Source organism: Vulpes vulpes, chromosome 4 (genome assembly GCF_048418805.1).
Source record: "Vulpes vulpes isolate BD-2025 chromosome 4, VulVul3, whole genome shotgun sequence".
NCBI lineage: Eukaryota > Metazoa > Chordata > Mammalia > Carnivora > Canidae > Vulpes > Vulpes vulpes.
The window spans coordinates 22,387,341-22,404,470 of record NC_132783.1 but is presented as its reverse complement, the minus strand read 5'-3'; the positions used below and the strand labels follow the sequence as shown (position 1 = coordinate 22,404,470).

General features: G+C 39.2%; 1 long non-coding RNA gene across 2 annotated transcripts; it reads right to left on the bottom strand.

Annotated features, from left to right (window-relative positions):
* Positions 1–6,017: 6,017 nt before the first annotated feature.
* On the bottom strand, positions 6,018–16,917 carry LOC140598528 (uncharacterized). Of its 2 annotated transcripts, XR_012000965.1 has the most exons (4): positions 15,617–16,917; positions 8,969–9,030; positions 6,238–6,328; positions 6,018–6,076 (listed from the first exon to the last, which is right to left on the bottom strand). It is a non-coding gene; the product is annotated as an uncharacterized lncRNA (long non-coding RNA). The 2 variants fall into 2 exon arrangements; XR_012000964.1 differs by having other exon boundaries at positions 6,018–6,328.
* Between the last annotated feature and the right edge of the window lie 213 nt (positions 16,918–17,130).

Here is a 17,130-nt window from a genome sequence, read left to right as displayed (position 1 = left end):
TATGAGCGTGTTCCCATTGCTTCACATCCTCACCAGCAATTAGTGTTGCCAGTGTTCCAGATTTTAGGAATTCTACTAGGTATTTTGTGGTATCTTCTGCATTTTTCTGTGGGCATATAATGTGGACTATTTTTCATATGCTTGTTTTATATCTGTATATATTTTAAGGTCTTTGGCCCATTATTTAATTGGTTGCAAATATTTTCTCCTGGTCTATACCTTGTCTTCTAATTCCCTTGACATTGAATTTCATTGAGCAAAAGCTTTTCATTTTAATGAAGTTCAGCTTATCAATTATTTCTTTCATGGGTTGTGTCTTGTGTTATATCAAAAAGCCATCACCATACCCAAGATTATCTAGGTGTTCTCCTATATTGTCTTCTAGTTCTATGACCCAGTTTTTTCTTTAAGAATTATTCTAACCACATATTTTATATAACCACTTTTTAAAAATATACCATTTATATAAGAGAAAAATGAATGACACAGTGTTTTTATATTAGATTATATTTAGATTTTTTGACTATATAAATGGCCAGTTTCTTATAAGATAAAATATATTTGCACATCATTCTGAAAAATGGCTATTATAACTATTTTTAAATGAAAAAAAAAAGATCTCATCTAATACAGTAAATTCTGTAGTACCATTGATACCACTGATAGAATCATCTTCATTTGGGGAAATAATTACTAATAATTCATAATCTTGTGTTGGAATAGCTCTCTTAGAAAAAGGATTATTTAACTATTTTATTAAAGGTTTCCTGGTCAAATGATGAGAGACTCTTTAACTCTGGGAAACAAACTGAGTGTTGCTGAAGGAAAGTGGGTGGGGAGGATAGGGTAACTGGGTGATGGGGATTAAGGAGGGCATGGGATGTGATGAGCATTGGGTGTTATACTAGATGTTGCAAATTTAATTTGTTTATTTTTAAGATTTTATTTATTTATTTACTGAGAGAGAGAGAGAATGAGCAGAGGGAAGAGGCAGAGAGTGAGAAGCAGGCTCCTTGCTTGAGCAGGAATCCCTGATGTCGGGCTCAATCCCAGCGTCCCAGGATCATGACCTGAGCCCACCCAGACACTCCAGCAAATTGAATTCAAATTTAAAAAATCAAATAAAAGTTTCCTGGAATTTTGTGCTATGTTTTAGAAACTCCTCCTCCTGACTCCCTATCAATGGATTCACTTATTCACCCAGAAAATATTTACTCAGTACTTTCATAGACACAACAGGGGTTAATGGATATTTGTATTATGGATAACTGATTAAATAGAATGCAAATAAGAGTGACATGCATTCTTTCTTTGACAAATATTTACCTCTCAACTTTTAATTTTTAGCTCACTGATCCTTCATTGATGAAGTCTTTCATTTATTTAGCACTTACACTGGAATCTCGACCTGTAAGTTTTAGATACTAGATTTATATAAATAAGAGATAAGTATCCATTCTGCATATGGGTATTTTTTAAACAAAACAAAATTTTGAAAAGACAATCTTGTGCCCAAATCCTTTTCTAACCTAAAAGGGGGGGAGCAAATATGGTGGCAGGAGTTTATGGAACATCTCTTATTTCTTTCTATTTGTTTGTTTTCTCTGAGAAATGGAGAAGAATAAGAAGTCATAGACTCAGTAAGGATCGGTGAGGATGCATTATTAATTTGAGAAGAGGTCTGGCCTAGTCTTCCAGGAATGCAGAAGAGTGAACAGAATAGGAAAAATATATTGGGTGCCATTAAAGTCCTACTTGTGGTGAGACTCAAATGATCACAGAACTCACATGGTATGTGTTTTTCTTTAGCTGCATGAAACTTTGTGAGTTCAGATCCCAAGGAGGAGGAAATTTGTTTTAAACTAGGATTGTGATTATTCAAGCAAATGCTCTGAAGGGAGCATTGCATAACGGAGTTACAGGTACATGCCTGAAAGAAATTAAACCTTCCATGGAATTTAAGCTAGTAATATTGAAAAGGAAGGCACAAGGATGAGGTCATAAAGAACATCGAAAATGCAGTAGAAATGATGGACCGAAAGTCCAAGTGGGTCTGTGGCATTTTTGGAATTAGAGTACTAGAAGAAGTAAGCTGGAAAGATAGGAGCTGGTGATTGGTGAGCTGGGTTCTTAAGGCAGTGGAAATTAGTAATTACAAACATAGGCATGATTATGTGAGTAGCTGAAGCATGCTGAGAGCCAAATCCACTGGAGAGAAGGACATGGAGTCACTGAGTGAGACACCAGGATCAAAAGTCATCAATGTAGATAATAAAATTATCAAGGATTTTGATAAGAATTGTGGTGTAAGTGTTCAAGGAATAAGAGGAAACACAAAGGAGTAATAAAAGGCTTATAAGTAGGGAGGAATATAGTGAGTGCAATACATATGGGTAATTCCTCAAGATTATTATAAAAAACATGAAATTTTAGAAAGGAGGAGGGAGAGAGCCTGGTCACAGCAATGATTACAGGTCTTGTTACAATTCCTGAGCCTCCAGAGGAACAACTATGCCCCCACCCCCACCCACCTCTCCCCACCTCTTGCCTTCTGCGTTCCAGGCATTTGTGGGAAGAGGGCAATGGAGGACATAGCCTTCAATTGACAGGACTTTAGGGGAAGCGATGTCCTCAGTGGGGAGACACTTTCAAGTAGGGAAAAATATTGATAAGAACTTTGGGGTAGCAGTTAGAGATACAGGAAGGTTTAGCAAACCCTGATTGTGAATTCTGAACATCACTGTGCAACAGTGTCAGGATATAGACGTAGGAGTATCACCTAACAGAACGGGAATTTAAGACTGATGTTAACATATTTGGGGATTAGATCCGAGAAAGTCATTATGCAAATGTGAGAAATGAGGAAGATTTGTTTAATGCTGCAACATGCTCTGTTTGTGAGAAATAAATTTTTTCTTTTTTTAATAAATTAATTTTTATTGGTGTTCAACTTACCAACATACAGAAAAACACCCAGTGCTCATCCCGTCAAGTGTCCCCCTCAGTGCCCGTCACCCATTCACCCCCACCCCCCGCCCTCCTCCCCTTCCACCACCCCTAGTTCATTTCCCAGAGTTAGGAGTCTTTATGTTCTGTATCCCTTTCTGATATTTCCTACCCATTTCTTCACCTTTGCCTTCTACTCCCTTTCACTATTATCTATATTCCTCAAAAGAATGAGAACATATTATTTTTGTTCTTCTCTGACTTATTTCACTCAGCATAATACCCTCCAGTTCCATCCATGTTGAAGCAAATGGTGGGTATTTGTCGTTTCTAATGGCTGAGTAATATTCCATTGTATACATAGACCACATCTTCTTTATCCATTCATCTTTCGATGGAGACCGAGCTCCTTCCACAGTTTGGCTATTGTGGACATTGCTGCTAGAAATATCAGGGTGCAGGTGTCCTGGCATTTCATTGCATCTGAATCTTTAGGGTAAATCCCCAACAGTGCAATTGCTGGGTCGTAGGGCAGGTCTATTTTTAACACTTTGAGGAACTCCACACAGTTTCCAGAGTGGCTGCACCAGTACACATTCCCACCAACAGTGTAAGAGGGTTCCCTTTTCTCCGCATCCTCTCCAACATTTGTTGTTTCCTGCCTTGTTAATTTTCCCCATTCTCACTGGTGTGAGGTGGGATCTCATTGTGGTTTTGATTTGTATTTCCCTGATGGCAAGTGATGCAGAGCATTGTCTCATGTGCATGTTGGCCATGTCCATGTCTTCCTCTGTGAGATTTCTCTTCATGTCTTTTGCCCATTTCATGATTGGATTGTTTGTTTCTTTGGTGTTGAGTTTAAGAAGTTCTTTATAGATCTTGGAAACTAGCCCTTTATCTGATACGTCATTTGCAAATATCTTCTCCCACTCTGTAGGTTGTCTTTTAGTTTTGTTGACTGTATCCATTGCTGTGCAAAAGCTTCTTATCTTGATGAAGTCCCAATAGTTCATTTTTGCTTTTGTTTCTTTTGCCTTTGTGGATGTATCTTGCAAGAAGTTACTGTGGCCAAGTTCGAAAAGGGTGTTGCCTGTGTTCTCCTCTAGGATTTTGATGGAATCTTGTCTCCATTTAGATCTTTCATCCATTTTGAGTTTATCTTTGTGTATGGTGCAAGAGAGTGGTCTAGTTTCATTCTTCTGCATGTGGATCTCCAATTTTCTCAACACCATTTATTGAAGAGATTGTCTTTCTTCCAATGGATAGTCTTTCCTATTTTATCGAATATTAGTTGACCATAAAGTTGAGGGTCCACTTCTGGATTCTCTATTCTGTTCCATTGATCTATGTGTCTGTTTTTGTGCCGATACCACACTGTCCTGATGACCACAGCTTTGTAGTACAACCTGAAATCTGGCATTGTTATGCCCCCAGCTATGGTTCTCGTTTTTAAAATTCCCCTGGCTATTCGGGGTCTTTTCTGATTCCACACAAATCTGAAAATAATTTGTTCTAACTCTCTGAGGAAAGTCCATGGTACTTTGATAGGGATTGCATTAAACGTGTAAATTGCCCTGGGTAGCATTGACATTTTCACAATGTTAATTCTGCCAATCCATGAGCATGGACTATTTTTCCATCTCTTTGTGTCTTCCTCAATTTCTTTCAGAAGTGTTCTATAGTTTTTAGGGTATAGATCTTTTACCTCTTTGGTTAGGTTTATTCCTAGATATCTTATGATTTTGGGTGCAATTGTAAATGGGATTGACTCCTTAATTTCTCTTTCTTCAGTCTCATTATAAGTGGATAGAAATGCCATTGATTTCTGGGCATTGATTTTGTATCCTGCCACGCTACCAAATTCCTGTATGAGTTCTAACAATCTTGGGGTGGAGGCTTTTGGGTTTTCTGTGTAGATTATCATGTCATCGGTGAAGAGGGAGAGTTTGACTTCTTCTTTGCCATTTGAATGCCTTTAATATCTTTTTGTTGTCTGATTGCTGAGGCTAGGACTTCCAGTACTATGTTGAATAGCAGTGGTGAGAGTGGACATCCCTGTCTTGTTCCTGATCTTAGGGGAAAGGCTCCCAGTGCTTCCCCATGGAGAATGATATTTGCTGTGGGCTTTTCGTAGATGGCTTTTAAGATGTCGAGGAAAGTTCCCTCTATCTCAACACTCTGAAGTGTTTTGATCAGGAATGGATGCTGTATTTTCTCAAATGCTTTCTCTGCATCTAATGAGAGGGTCATATGGTTCTTGGTTTTTCTCTTGCTGATATGATGAGTCACACTGATTGTTTTACGAGTGTTGAACCAGCCTTGTGTCCCAGGGATAAATCCTACTTGGTCATGGTGAATAATTTTCTTAATGTGTTGTTGGATCCTATTGGCTAGTATCTTCTTGAGAATTTTTGCATCCATGTTCATCAGGGATATTGGTCTATAATTCTCCTTTTTGGTGGGGTATTTATCTGGTTTCGGAATTAAGGTGATGTTGGCCTCATAGAACAAATTTGGAAGTACTCCATCTCTTTCTATCTTTCCAAACAGCTTTAGTAGAATAGGGATGGTTTCTTTTTTAAACGTTTGATACAATTCCCCAGGGAAGCCATCTTGCCCTGGACTTTTGTGTCTTGGAAGGTTTGTGATGACTGCTTCAATTTCCTCCCTGGTTATTGGCCTGTTCAGATTTGCTATTTCTTCCTGTTCCAGTTCTGGTAGTTTATGGCTTTCCATGCAGGGATCCCAATGTGGGACTCGATGCTGGGTCTCCACGATCAGGCCCTGGCCAAAGGCAGAGGCTAAACTGCTGAGCCACCCAGGGTGCCCTATTCATTTGTTTCTAATAGTGATTAAGAAAAAATCATTTTAAGATACATTGAGTACCACGTGCCAATTCAAAGTTACCATTGATGTTTTTTTTAAATTTCCAACTGATCTAGATACTGAAAAAGGAATCTGACAATATTCAGTTACCTGGCAAACAAAATACATATACATAAAATATACATAAAATATATATTACAAATAGAGACAGTCATATATATCAAAGGAAAGGCTAATTATCTAACTTTCTAAAAGTGAATTCCACATCATCAATTTGCCCAATGCAGTAACATCTTGTGGAGGCCTGTAAATGCAGCAAAAAGAAGTTTATTAGGTAATGGTGTCATTTCTGCATCTAGAGAACAATATGCTATCGGTGATCTAATTATTAATATTAAATTTAAACTAGAATATTAAAATTAAGTTAGAACTTTCATGTTATACGACAGGGAACTACAAACAAACCTTAAATGAATTTCCAAAACCCTGGTCCAGAAAGAGAAAAAAGAACAGGCAACTGAGAGGTTCAAAGAATTGAGAGAATCATCATGTGTACCTAAATCCAAAAAATAAATCATTTTAGTAACAAACTACTTGCAAAGCTCTTCCTTTGGACTGATAATCGATTCAAAAAAGTAAAGTACAGGAGAATGTTGATCTGTATCTCTGAATGACACACAAAAATCATGGTGGCTTACAGTTTTATTAGATTCAACATTTTGGTAGTAACATCTCATAGAGAATTCAGATTTACAGGCAAATTTGCACATACAAGAGCTTCTCTGAATGTCCTAGTTGTTAGGGTTTTTCAAACAAACTTAGGAAATGAAGATAAACAAGCCCAGAAAAATGAAGTAAGTAAGTAACCTGGCTGGAATGATTCAACAGGAAAACTGGAGATAGTGCCTTATGGTAGAGCTGCTACAGAGTATTCTCTTGAGGCGGGTGCTCTGCCAAAATCCTAATGCACCACAATGACCGTTTCTGAATTCATAAAGTATGGAAGGGTTGCCATATAGTGTTATATCCAACTGTCATGAAGTTTGAATGATTACCTGCATGCATATAGTCTTTAAAAAATACTATCATCAGTGTCATTACCTCTTTCCTTACTAGTAACCTACTCTTACCTCGCTAGAGTGTCTTAGCTGATTGGGAAGTTCCAACACAGGAATCAGTACATAGTGATGGAATCAGCCCCTATGCCAGAATAAAAACTCAGGTCTAGAGAAGAATAAGGAGAAAGACTGGACGATTGGCTTTAGAACTAGACTAGGAACTGACACTACTCTCTTACTTTCTGCCTATGTAGATATCCTTCCTTATCCCATGGGCCTCAATTTCCTCATCCATAAAGCAGAAAATAGAAAACTTATTTATGCCTTGGATCGTACTGCTATTTTCCAATAAGTGGCTAAGAACACATAAAAGAAACAACAATACCTCACATTGATATAGCACTTGGCAATTGTCTAAAAATATCACGTACTTTATCAGGCTTTCACCTTCTGAGAGATGGATGAAAAAGTCAAGTGCATTTCCAAGTACACTGGGTGGAGAGACTCTGCCTTGGAATCAGATAGACCTGACTTGGGATTCTGGTATACAACTTATTAGCAATGTATCCTCAGGAAAGTTTATCTTAACTTCATTTATTACCTTATCTACAAAATAGGATCAATAGCACCTACCTAAAAGAGTAATTCTGGATTAAAAAATTCAAAAAATATCAGGAAGGGAGACAGAACATAAAGACTCCTAACTCTGGGAAACGAACTAGGGGTGGTGGAAGGGGAGGAGGGCGGGGGGTGGGGGGAAATGGGTGACGGGCACTGAGGGGGACACTTGACGGGATGAGCACTGGGTGTTTTTCTGTATGTTGGTAAATTGAACACCAATAAAAATTAATTTATTAAAAAAATTTCAAAAAAATCTGGGTCCATCTCCCAGAAGAACACCTCCAAGCTGTGCACATTTTACCAATGGGAGAGTTGAGACTAAGTGATGATAAACAATTGTAAAGCTCACACTTAGCAAATCCTAGAGCCAGCCTATAACTAGAACCATGAGAAGAACAGGCGTAGTGAACTCAGGAGTGAAATAGAATGAGTTAATCTATATATAGCTTTCAATTTTCCTGGATAAAACATTTCTTAAAGGAGGCTAAAACAACCCAATGCGTTTGACAGCTAAATGGAATTTGTCCTCATATATTTCTTTTACTTCTTATGCTTACTTTTCAATGACTCACAAAACAATTTCCTTTCTTTGGCCAGACACCTATTATTAACTATGCTACCTCAATGTTATGTGCAGGAAGAAAACTTATATTCTGTTATGTACATCTGATATTAATATACTCATGAAATAGCCACTTATATGTCATATACAAAGTAAGAACACTTAATTAGGAGACAAGATTGTTCTTCTGGCTTTGGCTTTCCCATTTGGGCCCTTTCACCTTGGGCGAGTCTCATCATCTTTGAAACTCTTTCACTTAGTCTGTAAAATGGTGTAGGTAGACTTTGTAATCTCATCCCTTTCAGAACTAGATTCAATCACAGGTGAAATAACATCTTTCCCAAGAGCTTTAATGACGTTAAAGAGAAATGCATATACAGGATGATGTGATCATTGCTGCCCCTCTCAGACCTCACCCTTTGAAAAGGACAGTTGGTATGGAATTAAGAAACACACTTAAGTGGGATATGACAGTGAAAAACTGGAATACACAATCTTGGAAGATTGGGGGAGGGGACTTCTCTGAAATTACACAGGATAATGTAAGCCACCATTTGATAAGCTTTTACCAATGGAACTGCTTCTGTATTGTGGCAATAGCTAGGACCAAATAAACTCACAATGCCTTCCAGTCTAATTCTTTCTGATTCCATCACTATCACAAAACATTTACTCCTGGATATCTAGATGTATCTACTTTTCAAACTTCCTATCTCCTTCCAACATCCAGCATCACTCACAAATCTCCAATTTCTCTGACAACTTGCCCACTGTCCCTTTTCAAGTACCATACCCCACTAAGATTTCATGTTCTCATGCATTTGAGGTTCAGTTCTGCTATTTCAAAACAGCAAATGTAACTATCTCTTGTTTTGTAAGGAAATATAGTCCCCACTGTGCACAAGTAAATATAACTCTAGAAAAGGCCATGCGTGATTTGGTATTTCAGCTGCACCTGTCTGTGACTTAACTTGGTTTCTCTTTACTTGCTGGGAGACTGTTGTCCACATGTGGATGCTGTTAAAAAAAAAAAAAACAAAACATGACTATGAAATTGGCAAAGGCATAATTTAGTGTATTGAAATGGTAGTAGATAGCGTCAGATTATCCAGCCAAATTGACTAATGACTAATCAATACAATAGGAAATAGTCTTCAAAATTCCTACAGTTACAAACTGAAACTATACCAGTATGGACGAAAAAAGTTTGAACTCCCGCTCAATTATCAATAGAAGTAGGAGACAAGTGATAAAGGTGGAGAAAATAAAATATAATGAAGTAGGAAGTAAGAATTCCATATGTAATATCCTTTCACTTAATTCTTCCTTACAAAGATCCTAATTCAATCTCAACCTGTATATTAACATCAGTTCTACAGAGTTCAAAATATAAAGCTGAAAAATATCAGGAAAAAATTATTTCCACAGTAAAATTCACAAAATATATCCTTAATACTCCTCTAACAAAACAAAAAATCTTTAAAATGAACACTGGGTGTTTTCTGTATGTTGGCAAATTGAACACCAATAAAAAATAAATTTATTATTAAAACCTAAAAAAAGACCTGACTGTAACAGAGCATTGCATTCCTATTTATTTACTCCCATCCCAGGAGGGGGCACTGTACCAAGTTGTGATCTAGCCCAGAGTGGTGTGTGTGTATGAGGTGTGTACTGTATCAGGCTTGACCAAATGACTTGTACTGACACATGAAATGTGACTGGAAGCAAAGTGAATCATGTCCAAGAGAATGCTTTAAGAGTCGTCATGTTTGGGGGACTGTTCTTTCCCTTCTGCCAGAAAAATGCATGTCTCTTGTAAGTGTTGTTCCCTTACACATCAAGTGGAACCAAATGCTGGAAAGAGTCACAGCCTCCTGTACCCCACACTTGCATGGACAAGAGCTAAATCTTTGTTGCTAGAAACCGCTAAGACTTTAAGGTTATTTGTTTGAGCAGTCTTCTTGGCAAAAGTTGACTGATACAATGACTTAAGCAAAATAATACTTTTTAAATTATTCCCTTGGTAAAAATGAAGCATCTTTTAATCAAGGAAATTTATGTGAAGCAGAAAAATGACAGGTGTATTCAAAAGAGTGAACTGTGCAAAATAAGTTAATTTCATATTTACGGCACACTCATCGGGTCCTATTAAAAAGTGAAGTTTCAAACAAATGTAAATGTTTCTTTTCTTTTCTTTTAAAAAAGATTTATTTATTTATTTGTGAGAGAGAAAACAATGGAGGGGAAGAGGGAGAGCAAGAAGGAGAGAAGCAGATTCCCTGCTGAGTGTGGAATCCTACTCAGGGCTGGATCCCACAATCCATGAGATCATGACCTGAGGTGAAATCAGGAGTCAAATGCTTCACCAACTGAGCCATCCAGGTGACACTAAAATGGTCTCTGATGGTTTCTAATCACAGCTAATAATCAGCCACACAGCAAGGAAACAATTTAATAGGATTCCTAGGAATGGGATACTATATTAGACAAAAAAACTAAGTCCATAAATAAAAAACAACAACCACAAATCACTAACATATATGCTATGTTTCTCTGAGGGGCTCAGGCAAAGACAGTAATCTTTAAAGTATCTTACAAAAAAAAAATCTGACATGGAAAAAAAGTCAACAGAAAAGACAAGAAGAATAAAAAGAAAAATCTGTTACACAGAAAACATGTGATCTGATCCTAGGAAACAGGTACTCTTCACAGGAAAAAAAGGCATACCTCAACTATTTTACTTAGATAAATTACCAATCTCGACAGGCCAAGAAACTTTAGAATAAGATTATGTCACAGAGAACAGAGTGGCTATTTTATAGACAAGCAATTAGAGAGCATATTGTGTTCCCAGAGCATTTTTGCTCTATTTTACATCAGAAGTTTTTTAACTGACCTCCACTTAACTCATTCCCAGATTTACCTGACACTGCATCAAGTCAGCTGAATGACGTCCAAAGCAAAGTCTTCTCAGTTGGCAGCCTGCTCTCTGCTTTACGGGCACACCTCTGTCCTCAGCCCTTGACTAGCATGCTTGTGTCGCGAGAGTCCCTTGTGTGTGTTCCCACATATGTTTATGACACTTGTACAAGATATTTTAATCGATAACTTAACCAAATATTACATAAACCAAAGATATACGAGTAAGAAAAAAATTCATTTGTTTCTAAGAAAATCAGCTGTATATTTTTAAAAAACACTCAAAGGTAAATCTGTAAAAAGAACTGTCAAGTTACAGAAGGAAAAGAAAAGAGGAAAAAAACAAAAAAAGTTACAGAACGAAAGCAATTATAAAAGATGGAGGAAAATCATAAGTCTGGAAGGAGTTTATACTCCACTTGCTTTACAAGAAGGAGGCTTTACTCATATTACTTTAAAAATAGCAAAACTGAATACTATAAGGAGTGGTTATAAAAAATATATATGGTTGCAAACTCTAGTGAGAAAACCTATGCTCAGAATCAAGAAGGCTTTGGTCATAAATTTTATTTTTTTTAAAAAGATTTTGTTTATTTATTCATGAGATAGAGACAGAGACAGAGACACAGGCAGAGGGAGATGTAGGCTCCATGCAGGGAGCCCGACGTGGGACTGGATCCCGGGTCTCCACTATCACGCCCTGGGCTAAAGGTGGGACTAAACTGCTGAGCCACCCAGGCTGCCCATAGTTTTAAAAATTAAAGAATCAATGTGTTCTCATTCATTTAGGGAATATAAATAATAGTGAAAGGGAATATAAGGGAAGGGAGAAGTAATGTGTGGGAAATATCAGAAAGGGAGACAGAACATAAAGACTCCTAACTCTGGGAAATGAACTAGGGGTGATGGAAGGGGAGGAGGGTGGGAGGTGGGGGTGAATGGGTGACGGGCACTGAGGGGGGCACTTGACGGCATGAGCACTGGGTGTTATTCTGTATGTTGGTAAATTGAACACCAATAAAAAATAAATTTATTATTTTAAAAAAGAAACAATGTATACTTACAAAACTTAAACTAAAATTAAATGGTTGAAATATCAGTTCTATTTTCCCTTCTAGCACAAACTTTTTCTATTACCTGACCACGTACCGGTCCATATCACATCAGAAAAGAGAATTTCAACCAAATTATTATATAACCAAGTTTGAGCAACAGATTCCCCACACATGCCTCCCTAACCAACTTTGCTATCCCTATCAAAGTATTTCCCACCCTGATCTGTACTTATTTAGATGCATCCCCCAAATGGGCTGCAAACTCCATGGGGGAAGGGGTTATATCCTCAAATTACATATAAATTATCATTCCCCAAATATATATTATTCTCAATGGCAGGAGACTTCACTAAACACAGATTTCTCCTTCCCCTTGCCTCCTCCCTTCCCCAAAGATTCCTTGCTCCCAGAGGGCACGCAATACATCATATTCATCTATGTAGAAATCTCAGTACCTGACTCAAAACCTTGCTCACTGAGGGCCAGACACAAAGAACCCAATGGACTAAAAACTAAGAAAAATAACTGGCATTTTCCTGTAAATTAATAAGATGATAAAGGCAAGAATGTCATTCAGGAAAGTGGAACTTGCTAGAAAAAGGATTGAGGAATCAAGTTCGCATTCCCAACAAATTCTTAAGAAATCAAAAGTTAACCAATAATTGAGAGTATTTTAACCGACTGGAAATAAGAGGACAGAGTAGATAAGCAGATGTGCTTCCTGGAAAGAGAACCAGAATCAGGCCAAGCACACTCCACTCACATACCAAAAGTCAATTCAAAAACCTATGAGAGAAACCGAGTGTTCATTCAATGCATTTATTGTAGCACATCATGTGCACCATCCTGCAGGACCCCCCCACCCCCCACCACTCACAAGAAAGTCAATACCGGTTTCTGCTCTGTAGGACTTGACATGCTTTTGGTGGAAACAGAATAGGAACCGGTTAAATTACCATAAAAAGTAAAGGGGCCAAGACAATTGCATGGAGAGCAGCAGCTATGGAAGTCTCAGAGGCAGTTTCACAACAGTGTTTGAGATTCACTCTGAACCTTGAAAACTAGGAAAGTTTGGGACAAGACAAGATTGAGAGGGAGTGGGTTTATTAAAATAGGGCAAACAATGTCAGCAAAGTCACAGTATTACCAAGCGTAGCTCAGATTATGGTAAGCAACAAACCTAGCTAGAACACTGGGTATTGCAGACAAGTTGTAGAAAAGGAGACTGAAAGAGCAGCTTCGATGTGTGGAGTGACTGAAAAGTCAGGCACAGATTCAACATGCCCTGCCTTTGGCTCAGCTCGTGATCCTGGAGTCCGGGGATCCAGCCCTGCATCAGGTTCTTTGCTCAGTAGGGAGCTTGCTTCTCCCTCGGCCTTTACCTGCCTTCATGTTCTCTCTCTCTTGCTGTTTCTAATAAATAAAAAAAATCTTTTAAAAAAATCTAAATATGCCTTGTCAATTGCAGCATTTGAAGAAAATTATAAGGCAACCACCTCACCCTAATGAAATAGAAAAAAAAAAAACTAAAAAGTAGAAATCTATAATAAATTTTGTTCATTTGATCAATATGATGGTATATTTTATGTATCAACCTGACTGAATCATAGGGTGTCAGATATCTGGTCAAACATTATTCTGAGTGTATCCATGAGAATATATTCAAATGAGATTAATATGTGAATTCATTGACTGACTATAGGAACTTGCTAGCCACAACATGGGTGGGCCTCATCCAATCAGCTCAAGGCCCAAACAGAACAAAAGACTAACCCTCCCCTGAGAATTCCTCCTGCCTGACTGCCTCCAAACTGGGACATTAGCTTTCTTCTGCCTTTGGACCTAAGTTGAAACACTGGTTGTGTCTCGAGCTTGAGAGTCTTTGACCTGAGCTATACCCTCAGTTCTCCTGGTTCTTAGGCCTTCAGACTCAAACTAGTACAGCACCAGCTCCCTTTGGTCTCCAGCTTGCTGGCTTACCCTGCGGATCTCAGAACTTGTCAGCCTCCATAACCACCTTAGCCAATTCTTACACTGAGATATATATATATATATATATATATATATATATATATATATACACACACACACACACACACACACACACACACACACATCCTATTGATTCTGCTTTTCCGGAGAGCCCAGACTAATACAATCAAACTTGAAATTTCAGATGTCTGTTATATTGCTACAATAGAATCTATCTGATAAAAAACTAAAGGACTCTTGATACACCTTCTAGTCAATGAAAACATGTTAACCTTGACCAAAATGTAACATTAAATAGCCTTCAGATAAGTTCAGAGCAATAGTCATTCAATATCAACCATTTTTAATTTTACTTCTTTTTATTTTAATGAAGAAAGAAATACTTCTTATATAGATAAACAATTCTTTTGAGAAAAAAAAAATGAGCCCGTATGTGCAAGAGTCATGCTAGGACTAAGTATATCACAGTGAAATAAATAAAGCAGGCACAGTACCCAACCTCAAAGAGCTTACAGACTAGGTAGGGATAAGCCATTAATCAACCACCAAAGAAATGGAAAATAACCTGATGAATGCAAGGACAATGATGAACATGGTGCTACTGGAGTATATAATGGAGAGAGCTAATCTCATCTGGAGTTCAAGGATGGTTTCTTGGCCCTGTGATGACTGAACAGAGGAATCTAGCAAAGGAAAAAGAGAAAATGCAAATGTAGAGCAAGTGGAAGGCACTCAGACATTTAATAGCTGGGTAAAAAGCGTATAAGCTGCAAAAAAATAGAACAAAAAAATGAGTGGCTAGGAGATGGTTTCAGTGAAGTCAAGGAAGAGAGTGCTTTAAGAGGGAGGTATCTGTCATCTGTCAACAACCCCTAATGCCACTGGGCAGATCAGCAGAAGGAGCTCCAAAAAGCCTGCAGTGCTTTAGTGACACAAAGTGCATGGTGGCCTGAGAGAGTCACTAGAAAGCTCAGGGCAGAAGCCATCTCAGTGCGGGCAGAGGAGCACATTGGAGGTGAGAAAACTGGAGACCTAGAATATCCAAGCAAAGAGGGGATCCCTGACGAAAGGGGATGTAGAATCAAGAGGGAACAATTTTGAAAAGAAAAAGTCTGAATGTTTAATATCAATGACAATGATCATCAGTGTCAGAGGGTGAATATCAAATGAAGAGAGGGGATGCTCTACGTCCTAAGTGTTCATCAGAGGGGGTACACAGGCTTGTTCTTCAGAAAGAGGAGGGGACAGACACTTCTCTATGCCGGGAGGACGAAAACAGAACGAGTGCACCGATGAGTGAGTGTGAGTGTGTGCTGTCAGGAGCTGATGTGTCAGTGTTATTTACAGTATCTTTCCAGTTGTTTACTGACATTCTAGGGTTAAAATTACCATAGGGTTTCCTATGGGATTCAGATGGTGTCAACAGAATTAAAAATCTTACGTGTGGCAAGGTACAAAGTATTTCAAGGGATTATTAAATGTCACTTTTGTGTACAATATGGCATTGGTCCTACCATGAATTGAAACAAAGCAAAATATATTTATAAAAGTTTAATATAGCATATAAATACCCAATAATGTGCATTTAAATTTAATAGAGAAAAAAATGAAGAAAGATCAGGAAAGCTGTTTACAAGCACACTACATTCCAAAGTCTACAAATGGGCCCATGGAACTAAGTCGCGGAGGGAAAGCTCTCCAAAGCCTGCTTGGTTCCATGCTGTTGCTAGAGGAAGAGTCAGGGAAACTGTCAGCAAGAATGACCATGCTCCTTTTTCTTTGCTTTTCCTTTCTGAAAAACAAAAAGAATGGGAGGGAGGGAGGGAGGGAGGGAGGGAGGAAGGAAGGAAGGAAGGAAGGAAGGAAGGAAGGAAGGAAGGAAGGAAGGAGAAAGAAAGAAGGAAAGCAAACCGATAGACAGACAGACATGTAACCCACCCCTAACTGTGCACAGCCATACATCACAGGACTTAGTTCACCAAAGGGAAAGACACAAGGAAATGTCGCTGTCATCTCTGCCCACTGAGATGAATTAAATCAATCGCCCATTCAATCCCGCCTGAAGGAGGCAGCTGAGCTGGGGCGGGACCCTGAGGCTGCGTGTCCTGCCCCTGAACAAGGGGCCTGGGACTCGGCCTGGGCGCTGCTGCTCCTGCTGGCGCTGCTCCAGGCGCCTGTGGACAGCGCGCGCCTGCATGGATCTCTGCATGCAGAGAATTCGATGCCTCAGGAAACCACCAACAGGGAATGTCACCTCTGTGACCTCCAGCTCTAGGAGCCAGGCCACCAGCAGCTCCGGGAACCCGCTGACCAACCGCCATCTCCATCTCCAAGACGCGTGGCTACAGCCAGAATCCCAGCAGCTGGGGGCTGGGCCAACAGGATCTCCAGCAGCTCAGGGTCCCAGAACACAACCCAGGCGACACTGGCCTCGGAGACCATCCCCATGACAGTTCAGCCGCGGCCTTTTCTTATCAGTCACAATCACACCAGCTATTAGCTCTAAAGGAAATCCAGGATCCAGAGTGGATACTGGCAGCTCTCTGGGCGGTATTGTGCTGACACTGGGTGTCCCGTCGGTTCCTTACATCGGTGGCAGAAGGTATTATTCCAGAAGAGGCGTTCGATCACGAACCATTGGTGAACATGATGCCATCATCGAAGGAGGTCCAGGACCAGTGGAAGAAGACGGATACAGCCCTGTCAGATCATTTCGGTGATTCGGCCATGCACATAATATACAATGTGCTATATAAACATGTGGAGCGTCCTCCTGGTTCCTAAAGGGAAAACGGGTTTGGTTTGGGTTTTCTAAAGGAGTATTTGGAACATAGAGTTAATGCAATGGTTATAGTCACTTTTAAGAAATACACAGTAAGACAAGGCCTGCCCTTTCCTTGTATGGCACTGGTCACAGCAGGGGAGTGATCGGCAGACATGGCCCCCCATGGGTGCTGTGCCCTCCCCACATACAAATAAGGCCCTCAGGATGCTGACAGAAACACCACACAGCAAAAATTATAGGAGTTCACCAGCTCGCAAGCATAACTTTAAAGCGTTGTGCCGGGTGCACTGCCCCCAGGGCCCAGTCAAACCAGCAATGATATCTGGGCTTTGCCCTGCTAGGGAGAGCCTGAACTTTCAATGA